Here is an 18,790-nt window from a genome sequence, read left to right as displayed (position 1 = left end):
ACTCAGATGTATGGAACAGACTTGTGGACTCTGGGAGAAGGCAAGGGTGGGATGTTTCAGGAGAACAGCATTGAAACATGTGTATTATCTAGGGTGAAACGGATAACCAGCTCGGGTTGGGTACATGAGACAAGTGCTCGGGCCTGGTGCACTGGGAAGACCCAGAGGGATCGGGTGGAGAGGGAGGTGGGAGGGGGGACTGGGATGGGGAATACATGTAAATCCATGGCTAATTCATATCAATGTATAACAAAAACTACTGTAATGATGTAAAGTAATTAGCCTCCAACTAATAAAAATTAAAAAAAAAAAAAAAAAGAATCTGCCTGCAATGCAGGAGACCCAGGGTTCAATCCCTAGGTCAGGAAGCTCCTCTGAGAAGGGAACGGAAACCCACTCCAGTATTCATGCCTAGAGAATCCTATGGACAGAGGAGCCTGGCAGGCTCGCGTCCATGGGATCGCAAAGAGCTGGACATGACTGAGTGACTAACACTTTCACTTTCACAGTCAGACACACCACACATTTACTCTTACAAGTGCCCTTTGCTAGATATTGGGAGAAAAGCAACTGTGTCAAGCTATTCTACTGGAGAAGGTGAATGACTGAAAATTTCATAACTTTCCTTGAACCACTTACAGATTTCAAAGGGATGAGTGTGAAAAGAAGATTTAAAATGACAGTGAGACACTGGAGGTAACATGGAGGATGTCTCAGCTGGTGGGCTGTTTCTGGCTCCGTGCCTCCTCTGGGCTTGGTATTTTCTTCCATTTCTGAACAAACAGCTCTCCTACAAGCTCTGGGTTTTCTCTAAGGTCTCTCACAGCAGCGGCCGCAAGACCCAGTGGGGAGGCTTTGGTATAGAGCAGGCTGATGACAAAGTTTCACTTCTTTGGGTGGCTGGAGGGGGTCCATCCGGGTGCTAGTCAAGTCAGCGGAGGCCAGTTTAGATCCTCGCGTCAGACCTTGAGCAAAGTTTTCCACCTAAGACATCCAGGGGTGAATTGAGCCAGAGGCTGAGAAGGCCAGAGTCCTTGGAGTATGCTGAGGTCTAGCTAGGAAAAAGGTCAGTTGTCAACACTGAAGACCAAGAGAGCTGGAATGGGAAATAAAGTCAAGTGTGAGGCTCCCAGTAGAACTGGAATGGAGAGGGCATGAGAAGGAGTCGTGGGGAACAGCCGTGAACCACATTTGATTGTCCGTCATCTCTGTCTCTGACCGTCAGCAGGGTGGTTATGGACAAGGTGACTCAAAAGGGACAGGGCTGGGGAAACAGAGTGTACAGACAAGCACTGTTCCTTGGCCTATAGCTATGGCCTTGACTGCTTGATGTCTTTTTATTTTGAGTAAACACTTGGAAAATTGTGGATATGCCTTCATAATTTTGTCTTAAGATGTCACGAAGTACATCTGTGGTTAGTCCATAACTGCGGTCTCCTGTCTCTTCATACCAAAAGCAACGGTCTTTAAAGTTTTTTAAAAAATAGCTTTCTTACCATTAGACCTAGTGCTAACTATCAGAGAATTTTGCCCGTCCCACCTGAGCTACCAATAAGGCTGTTGGTCCCCTGTGAGCCTAGCCCCACCCAGGTCGGCTGGTACATTAAGAATATGTGATGTCTAGGTATCTGGAGTAGACGAAATTCTGGATATCTCACAAGGACTGTGTTGTAGTCTCCTGCTATGCCAGCATAAGATAACTCTGCCTATCTAGTCCTTCTATGCCAGTTTCTGCTACATTTGTATCCTGGCATCAACAGAATCCTAGTTTCTGTCCCCTCTTATAGGATCTGCCAGCTCCCCTCTCTTAAATCTAGCCCTGGTTTCCAAATGTATGAACATAGTTCGAGGAATTGATTTGTCTACCAAAGACCTAGATTTCTCTGGATACTGATGACCATGTACTATGTGCTAAGTCACTTCAGTTGTGTTCAACTCTTTGTAACCATAGCTTATGGCTCTTTGGGTCATAGCTTACCAGTCTCCTCCATCCATGGAATTCTCCAGGCCAAAACACTGGAGTGGGTAGCCATTTCCTTCTCCAGGGGATCTTCCCAACCCAGGGATCAAACTCCAGTCTCCTCCATTGGCAGGCAGGTTCTTTACTACTAGCACCACCTGGGAAGCCCTTCTGATGCCCAAATCCACCCAGAATTCTCAGCACTAAGTTTTAATCCACTATCTGGACTGGCTATTATAAATGTATCCTCAACATCCCATACTTGGGATAACTAACTTGAACTTCTGCCCAGTCCCGACCTTTTCTTGACTGCTTCTCTTACCCAGCTCCTCCAGCACACTTTGGAGCTCATTAAGGGTTGCATTAGTTTCCTTGGCTCTTACTGTATTGGTTTCAGCTCAGGAGTGGACCAGGTCGTGGCTCCCAGCATGCCCTGGATGAGGGCCTTTTATCACATTGGAGAGCTTGCTTCTGCCACAGAGCTCCTGCCTAAACTTTTCTGCAGTCATAAAATGGCTACATGTCAGAGTCCATTTGCTGATAGTAACAATACCCTCCAACATTTAAAGTTTGTCATACACTATCTAAATTGATAGGCATTAAGCCCTATGAAATAGGTAGGTCCAATATTATCTCAGTGTACAGATTAGGCAGCTTAAGCTTCTGAGTTATTTGCTTTTGGAAACACATCCAAAAAAAAGTACTTGGCTGAGAAAGCACAAGTAAATGACCCAGTTAAGAGCTACCACCTCTGGGCACACTTTTCATTAACTCATGTTGCCAACCCTGATAATGTAGGGCCACATGAGGAAGTCCAGTATGATTCCCAACTGGCTTATAACCTTGATCAAGAAGCTGATATTTACTGATTTGGTAAATATTTCTTGAGTGCCCGCCATGTGCCAGGCACTCTTCTAGAGGGTTAGCACACATTAGTTGACAAAAGGGACAAAATCCCTAGTGCTCATGGCACTTTGCACTTGCTGGTCTAGTCCTCAGGAGCGCTGGTTCAGATCTGACTCTGCCCCTAGCTTCAGCTCTCAGATGGAGATAACTATACTGGTGTTGCTAGGCTTTGCATCTGTGATTCTGTGACTCCCCTGAGAAACCCTTTCAGTCAGGAGCTGACAGTCTGCTTGTGAGTCCCTGACTTCTTCCCGATAGCAAATTTGGGCAACATTATTGAAAATGCTCTTAGAGAAGAAGCAAGAAATAAAATAACACGATTCATCCCTAGTGCAGCTGTTGAAATGGCTGGTGATGCAGCAGCTGGGGCAGCTGTTAATGACAATCTTTCAAGTGAGGCTGAATGATGACATGGAACGAAAAAGCAGCTCTGTGATGTTGCTTGATTTTCAGTTGGTTTTACAAAAACTATTTCACCGGGGAAAATCATTTTAGAAGAAAAACATAAAACCTATAGCTGGGCTAAAAATATGGCATTTCTGCGGTGTGTGTTGAGCCTCAGCATAGAAAATAATACAGAGTTGATTTGATTCACAAAATAAGCATTAAAGATCTGTTATACACTATAATTATCTCGGAATTTTTTTATATGATGGGAACATGAAAACCTAGTTCTTTGCTGTCAGAAATGTTTTCTTTCATTCCATTTTTTTCTAATCTTCCTTAAAATATTGGTGTGAATTAAACTCACCGAGGAGGAAAGCAGTGAACATCTTCCATAATACAGTAATGAAAATAAGAGCAGAGCTGTTATTACTCCCATCTGGGACACCAGATGTTTGCAGGCTGGTGTGCGACTTGAAGCACATTTCTGACCCCCAAACCAAGACCTGGTTAAATGTGTTTAAAGTGTCCTCTTTCCTGCTCCAAACAAGTAAATGCAAGTGAGCGATGGCAAAACAAAAGTAATAGTACTGATAATCTATTAAGAAGACATGAGGAATCACTGGCAAAGTAAAGTGACTTAAGGAGAGTCTGATTGTAAATAGTGTTGATAATACAGAATGAGGGTGAGTTCCTGCCATGCAAGCATCCTCTCAGGCTACTGCCAAGAGCAGGAAGTCCAGTACAGGAAGTGTCCTCAAAACTTTAATCTTGAAATGTCAGAAGTAACATGCATTTTCTTTCTCCATATGTCTAGAGGGTCAAGAGCGGACACACATATAACAAAACTGAAAGTACTCTCTAATCAGTTGTATTTTTTCTTTGTCATTTGTTGAAGGCCAAATGGTCCACCCATTTATCATTTCAGCACTGGAGTCTCAAGAAAATGCCCTCCTCTGAGGTGGATTCGGTTGTCCATCACTTTGTCCATCCATAATCATTGGAGAGAGGGGCTCCATTTGAACTCTGTAATGAGAGAGGGAGGGGAAATGGGATGTCTAGGAGAGCACTGACTTTCTGCTATCAACCAATGGATTTCTAGAAGTTTCTTCTAACTACAAAACGTTTGAGAAATGCTCCTGACAATATGTATGTAATGTGATAGGTTTACAGGATGGTTAGTTCTTCAAAGTTCAAAAAAACATACAGTGACTGTCTCGACCCAGGATGGCATGAAACAGTTCTCACGACATGACAATTTGATGACAAGGATATGAGGAAAGAGTTTCTGTGCAGTAACATCATGTGTCTACTTAACTCTGTTGACAGTAAAATATGGATTTCAGATTATTCTATGGCTTGGAAATATACTTTGTTGAAGCTGTGGTTTTGTGTCTTTCTTTTATAACACCAAATAAGATTACAGTATGACTTGCACAGCAAATACTTAAAGAAATTTTTTTAATAATTGAACTTTAAAGAAACAAATTAGAAGAGAAGTTGCATCATATCAGGGCTAATGAGTTTTTTAATGTTTGTATTTATAACCAAGTACAAGTACACTTCCCCTTCTTAGTTTAGTGATAGAGCCTACATAGAATTTTTTGATGCAAATAATTTTTATATATTTGATTTTTATATTCTATATAGGTTGTTATATGATTAATTTTATAAGACAGATTATTTATCTGCAGTTGTAAAGAGTCATCCCTTAATGTACCTGTTTTGGAAGTTTGGACTTTCATGTATCATTTTTCCTTAGAATGACCTCAATGTATCACATAGCTTCAATTTTCTACTCCCTGTGCTTCATAATCCACAGTTAACCAGGAATGAGGGGAAAAGAAAAAGATCTTTTTTCTTGTCTAACTGTGTAGAGAAAAACTGCAGATGGCTCTAATCCAAAGCCTTTATAATAAATTTTTATTAAAAGCCAATGTTCATTATAACTTTATAAATAATTCTTCTAAGACCCAGAAAGGCTTTTCATCTTGCATAAATAAGATTTTGTATAAAATCTTCATATAATGTTTATACCTTGCAATGGTGAGGCAACTCTCTACCTCAGTTTCCTTATTGGCAAAATAAAAAGCTTAAAATGTTGTACTATTTGATAAACTATTTCTAGCAGGTAAGAAAAGTGGTACAAAGAAAGTTTGTGTGTGTGCACTTTATAGTGAGTTTTTAGTCTCAGAACTGAAATCTTCTCCTCCTGGTAAGATTATTTTGTATAAGGACATGATGTACAAAACACTAATCGGCATTTACTTATTCATAACTCATTCAAGGAAGCTCATTATTATAGCCTTTCACAGTCTCTGCCCAACATACTTTATTTTCATCTTGCATTTAAGACAGAGAGGCCTGCTCCTCACATCCCTTGTAGACAGAGCCAGGAATGAGGGTGTGATATACATGTGCTCAACTATAAAATCCGAAACACATTCAGTGGGCTGACCTCAACAGATGTTTTGGTGAGAGCTTCTAAGTGGAGCCAAAGAAGGGTGGAAAATTAGGTCACACTGCTAGGAAAGAAGTAAAGACAAAACTCTTGCCAAAGAGTCATTGTAGAGAGCAGGAAAAAGACCATGGGTTTATTACTTGGGTGTGGAGTCTAGGTCTTTCTCTGGGCAGGAGGGAGCAAGGTTCCCTCTGGCTTCATCCTGGAGAAAACAGCTGACCCTTGGCATACTATGCAGGGGAATTGTTTGATCTTTCTGGAACTATAAGATGTTTCAGGGTCATTTTGTAGAACTGATCATTTCTCTCAGGAATGCTTGTTCTTTTCATAAGAGAGTAAAGCCAATATCTGGGCACTAGGTTAATGGATTGCTACTGGGGAGTCATTGCTTCTAGCACCTCTCACTGCCAGAGTTAAAATATATACGTGTGTGTGTGTGTGTGTGTGTGTGTGTGTGTGTGTGTGTGTGTATACATCAGTGAAAGTTACTCAGTCATGTCAGACTCTTTGTGACCCCATACAGTCCATGGAATTCTCCAGGCCAGAATACTGGAGTGGGTAGCCATTCCCTTCTCGAGGGGATCTTCCCAATCCAGGGATCAAACCCAGGTGCCCTGCATTGCAGGTGGATTCTTTACCAGCTGAGCCTCCAGGGAAGCCCGTATTACGTGTGTATATATATATATATATATATATATATATATACATATACCTGTAAATATTTCTGTATGTACATACTGCATCTTCTTTATCTAGCCATCTGTTGATGGACATTTAGGCTGCTTGCATGTCTTGGCTACTATAAATAGTGCTGCTATAAACATTGGGGAGCATGTACCTTTTCCAATTGGAATTTTCATCTTTTCTGGATATAAGTCCAGGAGTGGGATTTCTAGATCATATGGGAGGCAACTCTTATGTTTAGTTTTTTAAGGAACTTCCATACTGTTCTCATAGTGGCTGAACCAATTTACATTTTAACCAAGGCAATAGGAGGGCTCCCTTTTCTCTACATCCTCTCGAGCATTTATTAGTTGTAGACTTTTTGATAATGGATATTCTAACTGGTGTGAGGTGATACCTCATTGCAGTTTTGATTTTCATTTCTTTAATAATTAGCAACATTGAGCATCTTTTCATGCTCCTGTTGGCCATCTGTATGTCTTTTTCAGAGAGATGTCTATTTAGGTCTTCTGCCCATTTTTGATGCACAAAAATTAACTCAAAATGAATCACTAACCTAAATAGAAGAACTAACTAAATCCATAAACTCATAGAAAAAGCATAACGGTCAGTTATCATGACCTTGAATTTGGCAATGGATTCTTACATATGACCTAAAAGCACAAATAACAAAAGAAAAAATAGCTAAACTGGACTTCATCAAAATTTAAAAAATTTGTGCATCAAAGGATACTATCAAAAAAAATAAAGGCAAACTACAGAATAGGAGCAAGCACACGCAATCATTTCGAAGGATTTAGTATCTAGACTATATAAAAAATTGAAAGTCAACAATGACAGCAAATAGACAAACAAAAGGGAACAATCCAATTTTAAGAATAAGCAAGGGACTCGATTAGACATTTCTCCAAGCAAAATATATAAATGCCCGAAAAGCACTGAAAATATACTTATTAGTTATTGGGAAAATGTAAATCAAACCACAAGATACTGCTCCACACCTACTACAATGGTTATAATTTTTTTCAAAAGGTAAGAAAGAAAATAGCAAGTGTGGGCAGGAGGTAGAGATGCTGGAACCCTTGTGCATTACTTGTGCTCCATTGCTCAGTTGTGTCTGACTCTTTGTAACTCCATGGACTATAGCCGGCTAAACTTCCAGATTTCTCTGTCCATGAGATTTCCCGGGCAAGAATACTGGAATGGGTTGCCACTTCCTAATCCAGAGGATCTTCCTGACCCAGGGATTGAACCTGTGTCTCTTTCGTCTCCTGTATTGGCAGGCAGATTCTTTAACACTAGAGCCACCTGGAAAACCCATACATTACTTGAGAGGAATGTAAAATGATACAGCCACAGAAAACAGTTTGGTAGTTCCTCAAAAAACTAAACATGAAATAACTATCTGACCCAGCACTTTTACTCCTAGATATATATCCAAAAGAATTGAAAACAGGGACTCAAACAGAAACTTGTGTGCCAGTATTCATCTTGGCATAATAGCCAAAAGATGAAAACAATACAAATGCCCATCAACAGATGAGTGAATTTTAAAATGTGGTATACACATAAAATGGAATATTCTTCGACCATAAAATAAAGGAAGTTATGATAAAATGTTCAACATGGATGAATCTTGAAAACATGCTGAGTAAAATAAGCCAAACACAAAAGGACAAATATTATCAAATATTAATATATGATTCAACTTATATGAAATACCTAGAATGGGTAAATTTATAGAGACAGAAAGTGGATCAGAAAAGAGGGGGAAGATAGAAAGAGGAATTATTGCTTAATGAGTACAAGGTTTCTGTTTGGGGTGATGAAAAAAGCTTTGGAAAAAGATAGTGATTATGGTAGCTATGTATCATACTTGGTCTTTGTCCCTGTTCTGGTCATCACAAAGCAGCCAAAACCCTTGGACTCTCCTGAATGATAGGAATGCCTTTTATTATTCATAAAAAGCCCCTTTTGATCACACCTGAATTTATGCTAATTGACTTAGGGTGGAGCTCCTAGATATTTCAGGATGCAGACTGGTCCCCAGAAAGACAGCTAAGATCAGAAGGTTGGAACTTTAAACCCCACTTCTCACCCTTCCTCCCAAATCTCTGGGCAGGGAAGAGTAGCTGGAGACTGAGCTTTATAAAAAATTTTGAACGAAGAGATTCAGAGAACTTGTAAGTCAGTGAATACATTGAAGAAGGATGGTTGTACAACCAATATGAATGTAATTAAATCCACTGAATGGTACACTTCAAATAGTTTAAATGGCAAATTTTGTTACATATATTTTATCATATTACAAACAGCAAAAAGTTAAGAAATTACTAAAGATTAGAGAGGTTGGAGAGCTTGTAAATCAGTAGCTAGTAGATTGGATTTGAACCCAGAGCCATCTGAGTTCTGGGTCTTTATGTTTTTAGATACGTAGCAATTGGATTAAACTGTGTACAGCCATCTTTCACTTAGAATTTCTGAGCTATTAGTAATACCATAAAGATGGTCTTTACAGAACATCAGCTTCAAGGGGGAGAAGGCAATGGCACCCCACTCCATTACTCTTGCCTGGAGAATCCCATGGACAGAGGAGCCTGGTGGGCTGCAGTCCATGGGGTCGCACAGAGTCGGACACGACTGAGCGACTTCACTTTCACTTTCATGCATTGGAGAAGGAAACGGCAACCCACTCCAGTGTTCTTGCCTGGAGAATCCCAGGGACAGGGGAGCCTGGTGGGCTGCCGTCTATGGGGTCGCACAGAGTCAGACACGACTGAAGTGACGCAGCAGCAGCAGCAGCAGCCTCAAGGGATAGGCAGGTTTGAAGAAAGAGTGGGTGCCAGGTGATCAGCTAGAAGGCTAGTGTTGTAATACAGTGGAGAGAGAACTAGAGTCTGGACCACGGATGTGGTTATAAGAATGGAAAGGAAACAAAGCTGAAGGGAAGAAATGACAATACATACTTGATGATGCCTGGAAAGAGACAATGAAGGATCCACAGTCAACCTTGGGAAGATGAGAGTGGTGGGCAGCTGCTGGCAGAAATAAGATATTTGAAGAAGACCCCTCATTTTCAATACGCTCAGGAATGTGTTCTCACCTCCCAAACACATGAATCCTGGAGTCCCCAACAAAACTGAGCTTGTTGATGTGGGTTCTAGGGAACTAAGTGCTGGAAACATAGACCCGTCTATGGACTATCCCCCTTCCATGGAGGCAGGATTCAGTTAACATATACACAGTGGGGACCTATGAAGGGGAGAAGACAAACAAGATATAAAGGATATATTTTGTCTATCTTCTACCCAACCTAATCCAGTGATAATTAACACCTAATTTTATTGTTTAATCTCTTTAAACACAAAGGTCAAAGTTCTACCTGCCTTTCAGCTAAACGGCCGGGTTTTGTTGCTGCTTTTATGTATGAATAACACACTCGCGTGTGTGTTCAGTCACTTGTGTCCGACTCTTTGCAACTCTATGGACTGTAGCCTGTCAGGTTCCTTTGTCTATAGAATCCTCCAGGCAAGAATACTGGAGTGGGTTGCCATGCCCTCCTCTAGAGGATGTTCCCGACCCAGGGATCACACCCACATCTCCTGCATTGCAGGCAGATTCTTTACCCAGTTAGCCACCTGGGAAGCCCATGGACAACAACATAAGTATACCTAAATGCCTATCAGGACGTGTGTTTAGAAATGGAGAAAGAAGGAATGCAAAGCCAGGCCAAGGACGGGCTGTGGCAGGAGTGGAGTGAAAGGAGGGATGTGGGGGAGCGTTAAATTCCCTCCTCTTCCTTCCACCTGCACCTCTGTTCTCCAGCTTTGCCTGCTCCTCTGCACATCCAGGGCTAGAAGAAAAGCCCGTGTTCTTCCATAACTGCTGCAGCTGATGTTAAGTTGACAAATCATCTTTTGCAGCCCTTGGAGACCCAGCAGAGCTATCTAGAGACACAGAGACTACTGATATTATGCTGTAGTCCTCCGTTCTCACATTCTCCCTCAAGAGGCCTAAGTGATAGAGATATAGAGAACCTGCCAGATATTTATATTCTAACAAGGCAAAGAGGAAAAAAAACAACAACAAAACTCAAAGCAGATCTATTAATTCAAGGAGAATTTTACATATTTATGTGCTCGATTGCCATCTCTTAGGACTCTCCAGGCTTTTCACAAGAAGGAGTATATTGAAGCTGAAAGAAACCATTCCTAAAAATACAGCACAGAAGAGGTTTCTGATCAATTCATTGTGTTCTTATGCAGCAAAACGACCACAGACATGCAAACAGATAGACTGTTGTTCTATCACATAGAGTGTGGGTTACAAAAATGAATCAGAGTTTAAATGTTAATAATACTTATGAAAGCAGCTAGAAATGTGATGATTGTATTTGATCTCATAGACTTGAAGCACTTTGAGAACAGTGACTGCATCAACTACATGCACTGGTGGGGCCCATGTGAGCGCAGAGTAAGGCTCAATGTGTATTCACTGAACAGAGAGCTGGGGGTACCACTGGTTGATTTTAGTGACGTCATATAGTCTTTCTAATTGTATTGTGGGTAAAAGATGCTCTCCATAGTGACATCAGAGTAATATAGAAGGATTTTAACACATTGGCTTCCCTGGTAGCTCAACTGGTAAAGAATCCACCTGCAATGCAGAAGACCCTGGTTTGATTCCTGACTCAGGAAGGGATAGGCTGGAGAAAGGATAGGCTACCCACTCCAGTATTCTTGACTGGAGAATCCCCATGGACAGAGGAGCTTTGTGACCCCATGATCACAAAGAGGTGGACATGACTGAGCAACTAAACAATTAACACATTGATGAAGAAAAATGCTGCTTTGGTGCAGAGGTATTGCATCTATAAATTTAAATCTAAAATAAACTTGTAGACATTTTGAGGTTGCTTCTTATGTTTGAGATTGAGGTCAATTAGCTACCCATTTAGCTGGGAGTGGAAAGGAATTGGAGCTTATAACTCTCAGCTATTTCCCAAGGTGGCCACCTCTGCCAGTTCGTCCTCCTTCACTTTTGGTGGGGGGGATCTGTTTTCTTGTGCCTACCCAATCTAATCTGCAGGAGGATGCCAATACTTTTAGGTCTTTGGGCCTAGTTGTGGCTAGATCTCTTCTATTCTTGATTTGCGTGAGGGCATAGTTCAAACTCCATTTCAGAACATGTATCCTGTATCCATCCCCTATCTGTGATCACAGATAGCTCAGGTGACACTGTTACCCAGAGAGGTGCATCTCAAACCATCGTGTGTATAGGCGTCTCTGGGGAACATATTAAAAATGCAGATTCTCACTCAGGGAGCTTGGAGTAGAGCCTCCAGGTGAGGCTGGTGCTGCTGGTCCATGGACCACATGTAGAGTAACAGACTTGATTGTATGTAACTCATTTCTTATATCTCTATAAGATGTGTGTGCATAGCATCACCCTCAATGGTGAAAAATTGAAAGCATTTCCCCTGAAATCAGGAACAAGACAAGGGTTCCCACTCTCACCACTACTATTCAACATAGTTTTGGAAGTGTTGGCCACAGCAATCAGGGCAGAAAAAGAAGTAAAAGGAATCCAGATAGGAAAAGAAGAAGTGAAACTCTCTCTGTTTGCAGATGACATGATCCTCTACATAGAAAACCCTAAAGACTCTACCAGAAAATTACTAGAGCTAATCAACGAATACAGTAAAGTTGCAGGATATAAAATTAACACACAGAAATCTCTCTCATTCCTATACACTAACAATGAAAAAACAGAAAGAGAAACTAAGGAAACAATACCATTCACCATTGCAACAAAAAGAATAAAATACTTAGGAGTATATCTACCTAAAGAAACAAAAGACCTATACATAGAAAACTATAAAACACTGATGAAAGAAATCAAAGAGGACATGAACAGATGGAGAAATACACCGTGTTCATCGATTGGAAGAATCAATATTGTCAAAATGGCTATACTACCCAAAGCAATCTATAGATTCAATGCAATCCCTAACAAACTACCAACGGTAGTTTTCACAGAACTAGAACAAATAATTTCACAATTTGTATGGAAATACAAAAAACCTCGAATAGCCAAAGTAACCTTGAGAAAGAAGAATGGAACTGGAGGAATCAACCTGTCTGACTTCAGACTGCACAACAAAGCCACAGTCATCAAGACAGTATGGTACTGGCACAAAGACAGAAATATAGATCAATGGAACAGAATAGAAAGCCCAGAGGTAAATCCACAAACCTATGGTCACCTTATCTTCGACAAAGGAGGCAAGGATGTACAATGGAAAAGAGACAACCTCTTTAACAAGTGGTGCAGGGAAAACTGGTCAACCACCTGTAAAAGAATGACACTAGAACACTTTCTAACACCATACACAAAAATAAACTCAAAATGGATTAAAGATCTAAATGTAAGACCAGAAACTATCAAACTCCTAGAGGAGAACATAGGCAAAACACTCTCCGACATAAATCACAGCAGGATCCTCTATGACCCACATCCCAGAATTTTAGAAACAAAAGCAAAAATAAACAAATGGGACCTAATGAAACTTAAAAGCTTTTGCACAACAAAGGAAACTATAAGCAAGGTGAAAAGACAGCCTTCAGATTGGGAGAAAATAATAGCAAACGAAGCAACAGACAAAGGATTAATCTCAAAAATATACAAGCAACTCCTCCAGCTCAACTCCAGAAAAATAAATGACCCAATCAAAAAATGGACCAAAGAACTAAACAGACATTTCTCCAAGGAAGACATACAGATGGCAAAAAAAAACACATGAAAAAATGCTCAACATCACTCATTATCAGGGAAATGCAAATCAAAACCACAATGAGGTACCATTACACGCCAGTCAGGATGGCTGCTATCCAAAAGTCTACAAGCAATAAATGCTGGAGAGGGTGTGGAGAAAAGGGAACCCTCTTACACTGTTGGTGGGAATGCAAATTAGTAGAGCCGCTATGAAAAACAGTGTGGAGATTTCTTAAAAAGCTGGAAATAGAACTGCCATATGACCCAGCAATCCCACTTCTGGGCATACACACCGAGGAAACCAGATCTGAAAGAGACACATGCACCCCAATGTTCATTGCAGCACTGTTTATAATAGCCAGGACATGGAAGCAACCTAGATGTCCATCAGCAGATGAATGGATGAGGAAGCTGTGGTATATATACACCATGGAATATTACTCAGCCATTAAAAAGAATTCATTTGAATCAGTTCTAATGAGATGGATGAAACTGGAGCCCATTATACAGAGCAAAGTAAGCCAGAAAGATAAAGGCCATTACAGTATACTAACACATATATATGGAATTTAGAAAGATGGTAACGATAACCCTATATGCAAAACAGAAAAAGAGACTCAGATGTATAGAACAGACTTGTGGACTCTGGGAGAAGGCCAGGGTGGGATGTTTCAAGAGAACAGCATTGAAACATGTATATTATCTAGGGTGAAACAGATCACCAGCCCAGGTTGGGTGCATGAGACAAGTGCTCGGGCCTGGTGCACTGGGAAGACCCAGAGGGATCGGGTGGAGAGGGAGGTGGGAGGGGGGACCAGGATGGGGAATACATGTAAATCCATGGCTAATTCATTTCAATGTATGACAAAAACCACTGCAATGATGTAAAGTAATTAGCCTCCAACTAATAAAAATAAATGGAAGAAAACAAACAACAAAAAAGAATTCTGTTAATATTTTTCTAGGAATAAAAATGTAAATATAATTTTAAAAAAAAAATGTGTGTGCATGCGTGCTATGTTGCTTCAGTCGTGTTCGATTCTGCAACCCCAAGGACTGTAGCCCATCAGGCTCCTCTGACCATAGGATTTTCCAGGCAAGAATACTGGAGTGGGTTGCCATGCCCTCCTCCAGGGGATCTTTCTGACTCAGGGATCAAACCCATGTCTCTTAGTCTCTTGCATTGGCAGGTGGGTGATTTACCACGAGCGCCACATGGGAAGTCCTCAGATATATAAGCAAGATATATAAAATGCTAAATTAAACTACTAGGTCTTCTAGCCTGAAACAGTTTTGAGTCAGTGACTCTGAACTTCTGATGGAATTTTCAGTTCCTTCCAGAATTTTCTTCCCAATCTTAGCTCCGGAGGTGGGCCCCCAAACCACCCTTCTTGCCCTGGACTACTCTGCCACTCCTTCGCCTGGAGTGATGACAATGACTGCTATTCTCCAACATGTGAAGAATTCTTCCTATCTAACTCCACAAATTCTTCTTTTGACTTGGATTTTCCTGCATAAATGTTGCCAATATCTCCTAGAACCTTGATCCTGCCAGCCTCTATTGTTTCAGCCTCTGGAAGCCAGACCCTGGTCATTGATCTGTTTTGTTTTCCTGAGTCATTTCATAAGCTCCTTGTTCAGTTCCATGCTTCATTTATGGTGACAATTTTGGACCTAGAATTAATCACGCTACTGGTCACGTGAACTGGCGCCACTGCCACTGCCTTGGTCAAAATCACCAGAATGCGTCACTGGAATGCTGAATGTCTCAGCTCACAAGCCTATATATCTTTTGCCCTCTTCCAATCTGCAGTTTGAATGATAGTTTTGAAATAAGAATCCAATGATCACTTTCTCTCTCTCCACACCAAGAAGCAGACTACCCCCTCATTCTGTGCTGTTGAATGAGTTTTCCTAATCCATCCTTTGCCTGACTCAGTTTCACAAAGGGGATTTCAGCTCCAACTTCCTCCCTCCCTCAGCCAAAGCCTCATCTTCTCTTAGCCAAACCTTGGTGTTCCCGAGATCAATAACTCCTAGAAGGGAAACCATGGTGCCCTTCACTGGTCTATCTAGTTTTTTAATCCCTTCCAGCAACTGAGAGCTTCCCTTTCTTATAATATCTACTCTGCAGTAAAGAGAGTATATTTTATTCTGTGTGCAGCATCCCAGGTGTTTTAGCAGGAACATTTTTAGGTTGCCTACTGTTTCATGGGTCAAAATATCTTGCTCTCTGCACTCACCCCACGCATCTTTCTGGTTTTCCACTGTTTATTTCCTCATTAGGATTTTTAGTGCTGTTTTTTCCATCAGGAAGTCTCTCCTTACTTAAACTCTCAACCACAATGATAGGTAAATTGTATAAGAAATATTTCCTGATTCCTTGATAAAGTTGGGCTCCTCTCTTAACATATATTTCAGTGGTTCCTTCTGTGGTTCCTATGGTATTCTTCTTACATAAATAGTACTTATTGCAATTGTACCTTATAGTCTACATCCCCTTCCAAAAGCTAAGTTCCTTAATAGGAGGGCAGAGGCCTTGTTATTAATAGTTTCATTCCACTGTACATGTCTTCCAGTGCAACATGGAAATAATGATAAACAGCATGCATTGAACTTTTTCTGTATGCCTCACCACAGCTCCACTGGTATCCCCATTTTACAAATGAGGAAACTGAGGGATAAAGAGATTAAGTTGTTAAGATCTGAAGTAAAATCCAGGCAGTCTGGCTCCAGAACCTTCTGTCTAAATCTCTATTTTGTGAAAGGCTGTTGCTCAGCGAATCTGGTGGGGAAATGACCCTTCTTGAGAGCCCAGGAGCTCCCGTGCTCTCTGCCAGAGCCAACCAAAAATATCTCCTCTCCTTTCTTCATTTTTCACCAGATGACCCTCCTCCCAGAACCTTCCATGGATGCACTTCCTGGATAAGGAACCCCTTGGGCTGCTGCTTATTTGCATGGCAGGAATCGTTGGCAAGCCTGAGCTTGGTCACATCACCTGTCTGCCTCCTTTCCCATGATCTTGATGAGAACTCACTCAAGTGACACTTGGAAGAGATCTTTCAGAACTCTGCAGCTACCAGTAGAAGCAGATTCTGAGTCAGTATCTGAAGCCTGAGAGTCTGCATTTCTAACCACTTCCCAAGTGATACTGATGTTGCTGGCCTGCAGACAGTTTTGGAAGGTCAGAAGCAAGGTCTGCATAATCTACTCTCCAAGCTTTCATTTCCTAGCTTGTTTTTGCAGCTGATACTATCTACTTTGTAATAGTCACATGAATAAAAGAATGTATGTGAAGTACTTAGTACTGTGGTTGGAACATGTGAACATGTTAGGTGTTCAACTAATGGTTTTGTTGCTTTTCCTATTTTAGTTTTCTAAATATTAGTTGATATTAAATCTGTAAAGATCTTATCATTTAATACAATATTTCTACTGAAAAATTAAAACACATGCATACAACTCTTGAACCATTTTTAGAAAAGGAATCTAATCAAGGCATTGAAAATATTCATCTAATATTATGTAGTGTAAAAAAAAATAGTCATCTTCACCTCTTTGAAACTTAAATTCAGTCTGTAACTACCTAACCTCTGGATATTCTCTGCCTGACTATTAAAAGCTGATGATGAATCACACTAAGAAGAAACTCTTATTGCTTCTGGGTTCTCACCATTACTGCAAATCCATAAATTGCCCAGAACTGTAGCTTTGAAGGTTGTTAGCTCTCAAGATTTCTATTATGAATTGGCACTTAATCTTTGATCCTGACATCTTTTAGGCTTCCTATTTAATTACTTACTAAATACACATTTAAAAGCCCTAGGAACTGGTCTTCTCCATGGCAGCTGTCCACCGCGCTCACCTCCCCACCTGTGTCTGTGACGTCTAGGCTGCCCAGAACGCTGACTGCACCCACATGCCCATGTTCCAAGGGACTCCGCTAATGGACTGACAAGGAACTTCTCTTGGTCTGGAACTGAGTAGCTGACATTCTGACTGACACCAAGCATGAAAATCACATTACCCTGGTTGTAAAAAACCTTCACTGGCTACCTGTAAAGTACAGGATTATGTGTAAAGTCCTAGTTATTAACTTACAAGTCCTTAAATTGACTTGGTTTTGAATACCTCAGAGACATCCTGCAACCATACATTCCCGGTCGTTTTCTTTGGTCTCAGTCAATTGGATTAGTTCTTTTTGGCTGAGGACATTGAGCTACGGGGCATTTTTAATGTTTGCTCTCTACTTATGGAATTTATTAACCATGGAGGTCAGGCTGTCTTACTCTCTGTCAAGCTTTCAGTCCAAATTTAAGAGGCACCGTTTCCAGATTGCTGATTTGGCTAAATAAGCCATAAATTGATTCACTGTTGTTTAGTTTTTAAATCACTGTTCTTCTTTGGTATTTTTATGTATCTGCTCCAAGAGTTTGTTTGACATGTCACAGTTAAAGTTTATACTATTGCACTTAATATCTTTTTTTTTTCACATCCTGACTTGAAACACTGTCAAAGTGAATTTACTAATTAAATGCTTTGCATGACATATTACCTTTCCCCATCTGCTTCAGAAGGATGTCACAAGGACAATGAGATGTGAAAGCACTACTTGGATTGTGAAATATCAGGTCTTATATTCAATTATGTACATATATTTCACCTTATTTTGGTTCTAATCAATCACTCTACTGTTAGGGAGCTCAGAAATTAATTGTTGAATGGACAAATGTATGCTAGACACACAGTGGGACCGAGGTATTGGTCATGGGTTTCTTCAGCAAATTTTAATCTAGCATCTTTCAACCAGTATAAATATGTCTAAAGTTAACTAACAATAAAATATTTAAATATCAGGTGACAACAGAGAAAAACATGGCTCAGGTCACTGCACAATTAAGGGCCAAATATCGGGTTGACCAAAAAGTTCATTCAGATTTTTCTGTACCATCTTAGGGACAAACCTGAATGAACTTTTCGGCCAACCCAATATATTCTGCATATAGTCCCAGCTCCATAATTTCTGAGCAGAGTGCCATTCCCGAGGCTGGAGCAGTGGAGGGAAATCTGACCAAGACGTTGGATTTGCAGTGGACCCAGGTATGTTTGTGGGAATAGGGTAGGCAAAGAAGAGGTGAGGAGGCCGTAGGGTTGAATACAAAGATGGAATGAAAGCAGGAAGAAAACCCAATGACGTTTTCCTTTCAAGTGGGAGGAAGGGTTTTAAATTCGACCCATTTGGCTGGAAGAGGATTCAGAAAAAAATATATAATAGATAGTGTTTTGTGATACATTTATAAAAATAGGAGTTTCTTTTTCTGAGGAGATAAGTTTTTTTCTTAGAGTGTCAAGACCGTCAGCTGGGGTCAGAGAGATGGAGAAGACAGCAACGGGGAGGTCAGTAGAGTTCTCCAGAGAAAGGCAATGAAAGGTTCGGGTGTTGGCAGTATTTTCCTTCCTGTTTTGATTGGTTTCTTTGAGGACTGGGGTGGTGGGGTGGGGATAGGGGAGGGAAGGTTCTGAGATCTAATGCTAGAACTTGATTACTTATTTGAGAATCACTGCTCCAAACATTTTAAACTATGAAATCTCCACCAAAGCTCTCACAAAGTCTATGGATC

General features: G+C 40.7%; 1 long non-coding RNA gene across 2 annotated transcripts; it reads right to left on the bottom strand.

Annotated features, from left to right (window-relative positions):
- Window positions 1–4,105: 4,105 nt before the first annotated feature.
- Window positions 4,106–9,860, bottom strand: LOC110137788 (uncharacterized). Of its 2 annotated transcripts, none has more exons than XR_011488555.1 (2): window positions 9,778–9,860; window positions 4,106–4,276 (listed from the first exon to the last, which is right to left on the bottom strand). It is a non-coding gene; the product is annotated as an uncharacterized lncRNA (long non-coding RNA). The 2 variants fall into 2 exon arrangements; XR_011488554.1 differs by lacking the exon at window positions 9,778–9,860 and adding an exon at window positions 9,499–9,643.
- Window positions 9,861–18,790: the final 8,930 nt, after the last annotated feature.

The sequence above is a fragment of the Odocoileus virginianus genome, chromosome 7, assembly GCF_023699985.2.
Source record: "Odocoileus virginianus isolate 20LAN1187 ecotype Illinois chromosome 7, Ovbor_1.2, whole genome shotgun sequence".
NCBI lineage: Eukaryota > Metazoa > Chordata > Mammalia > Artiodactyla > Cervidae > Odocoileus > Odocoileus virginianus.
This window is presented reverse-complemented; position numbering and strand designations above follow the sequence as displayed.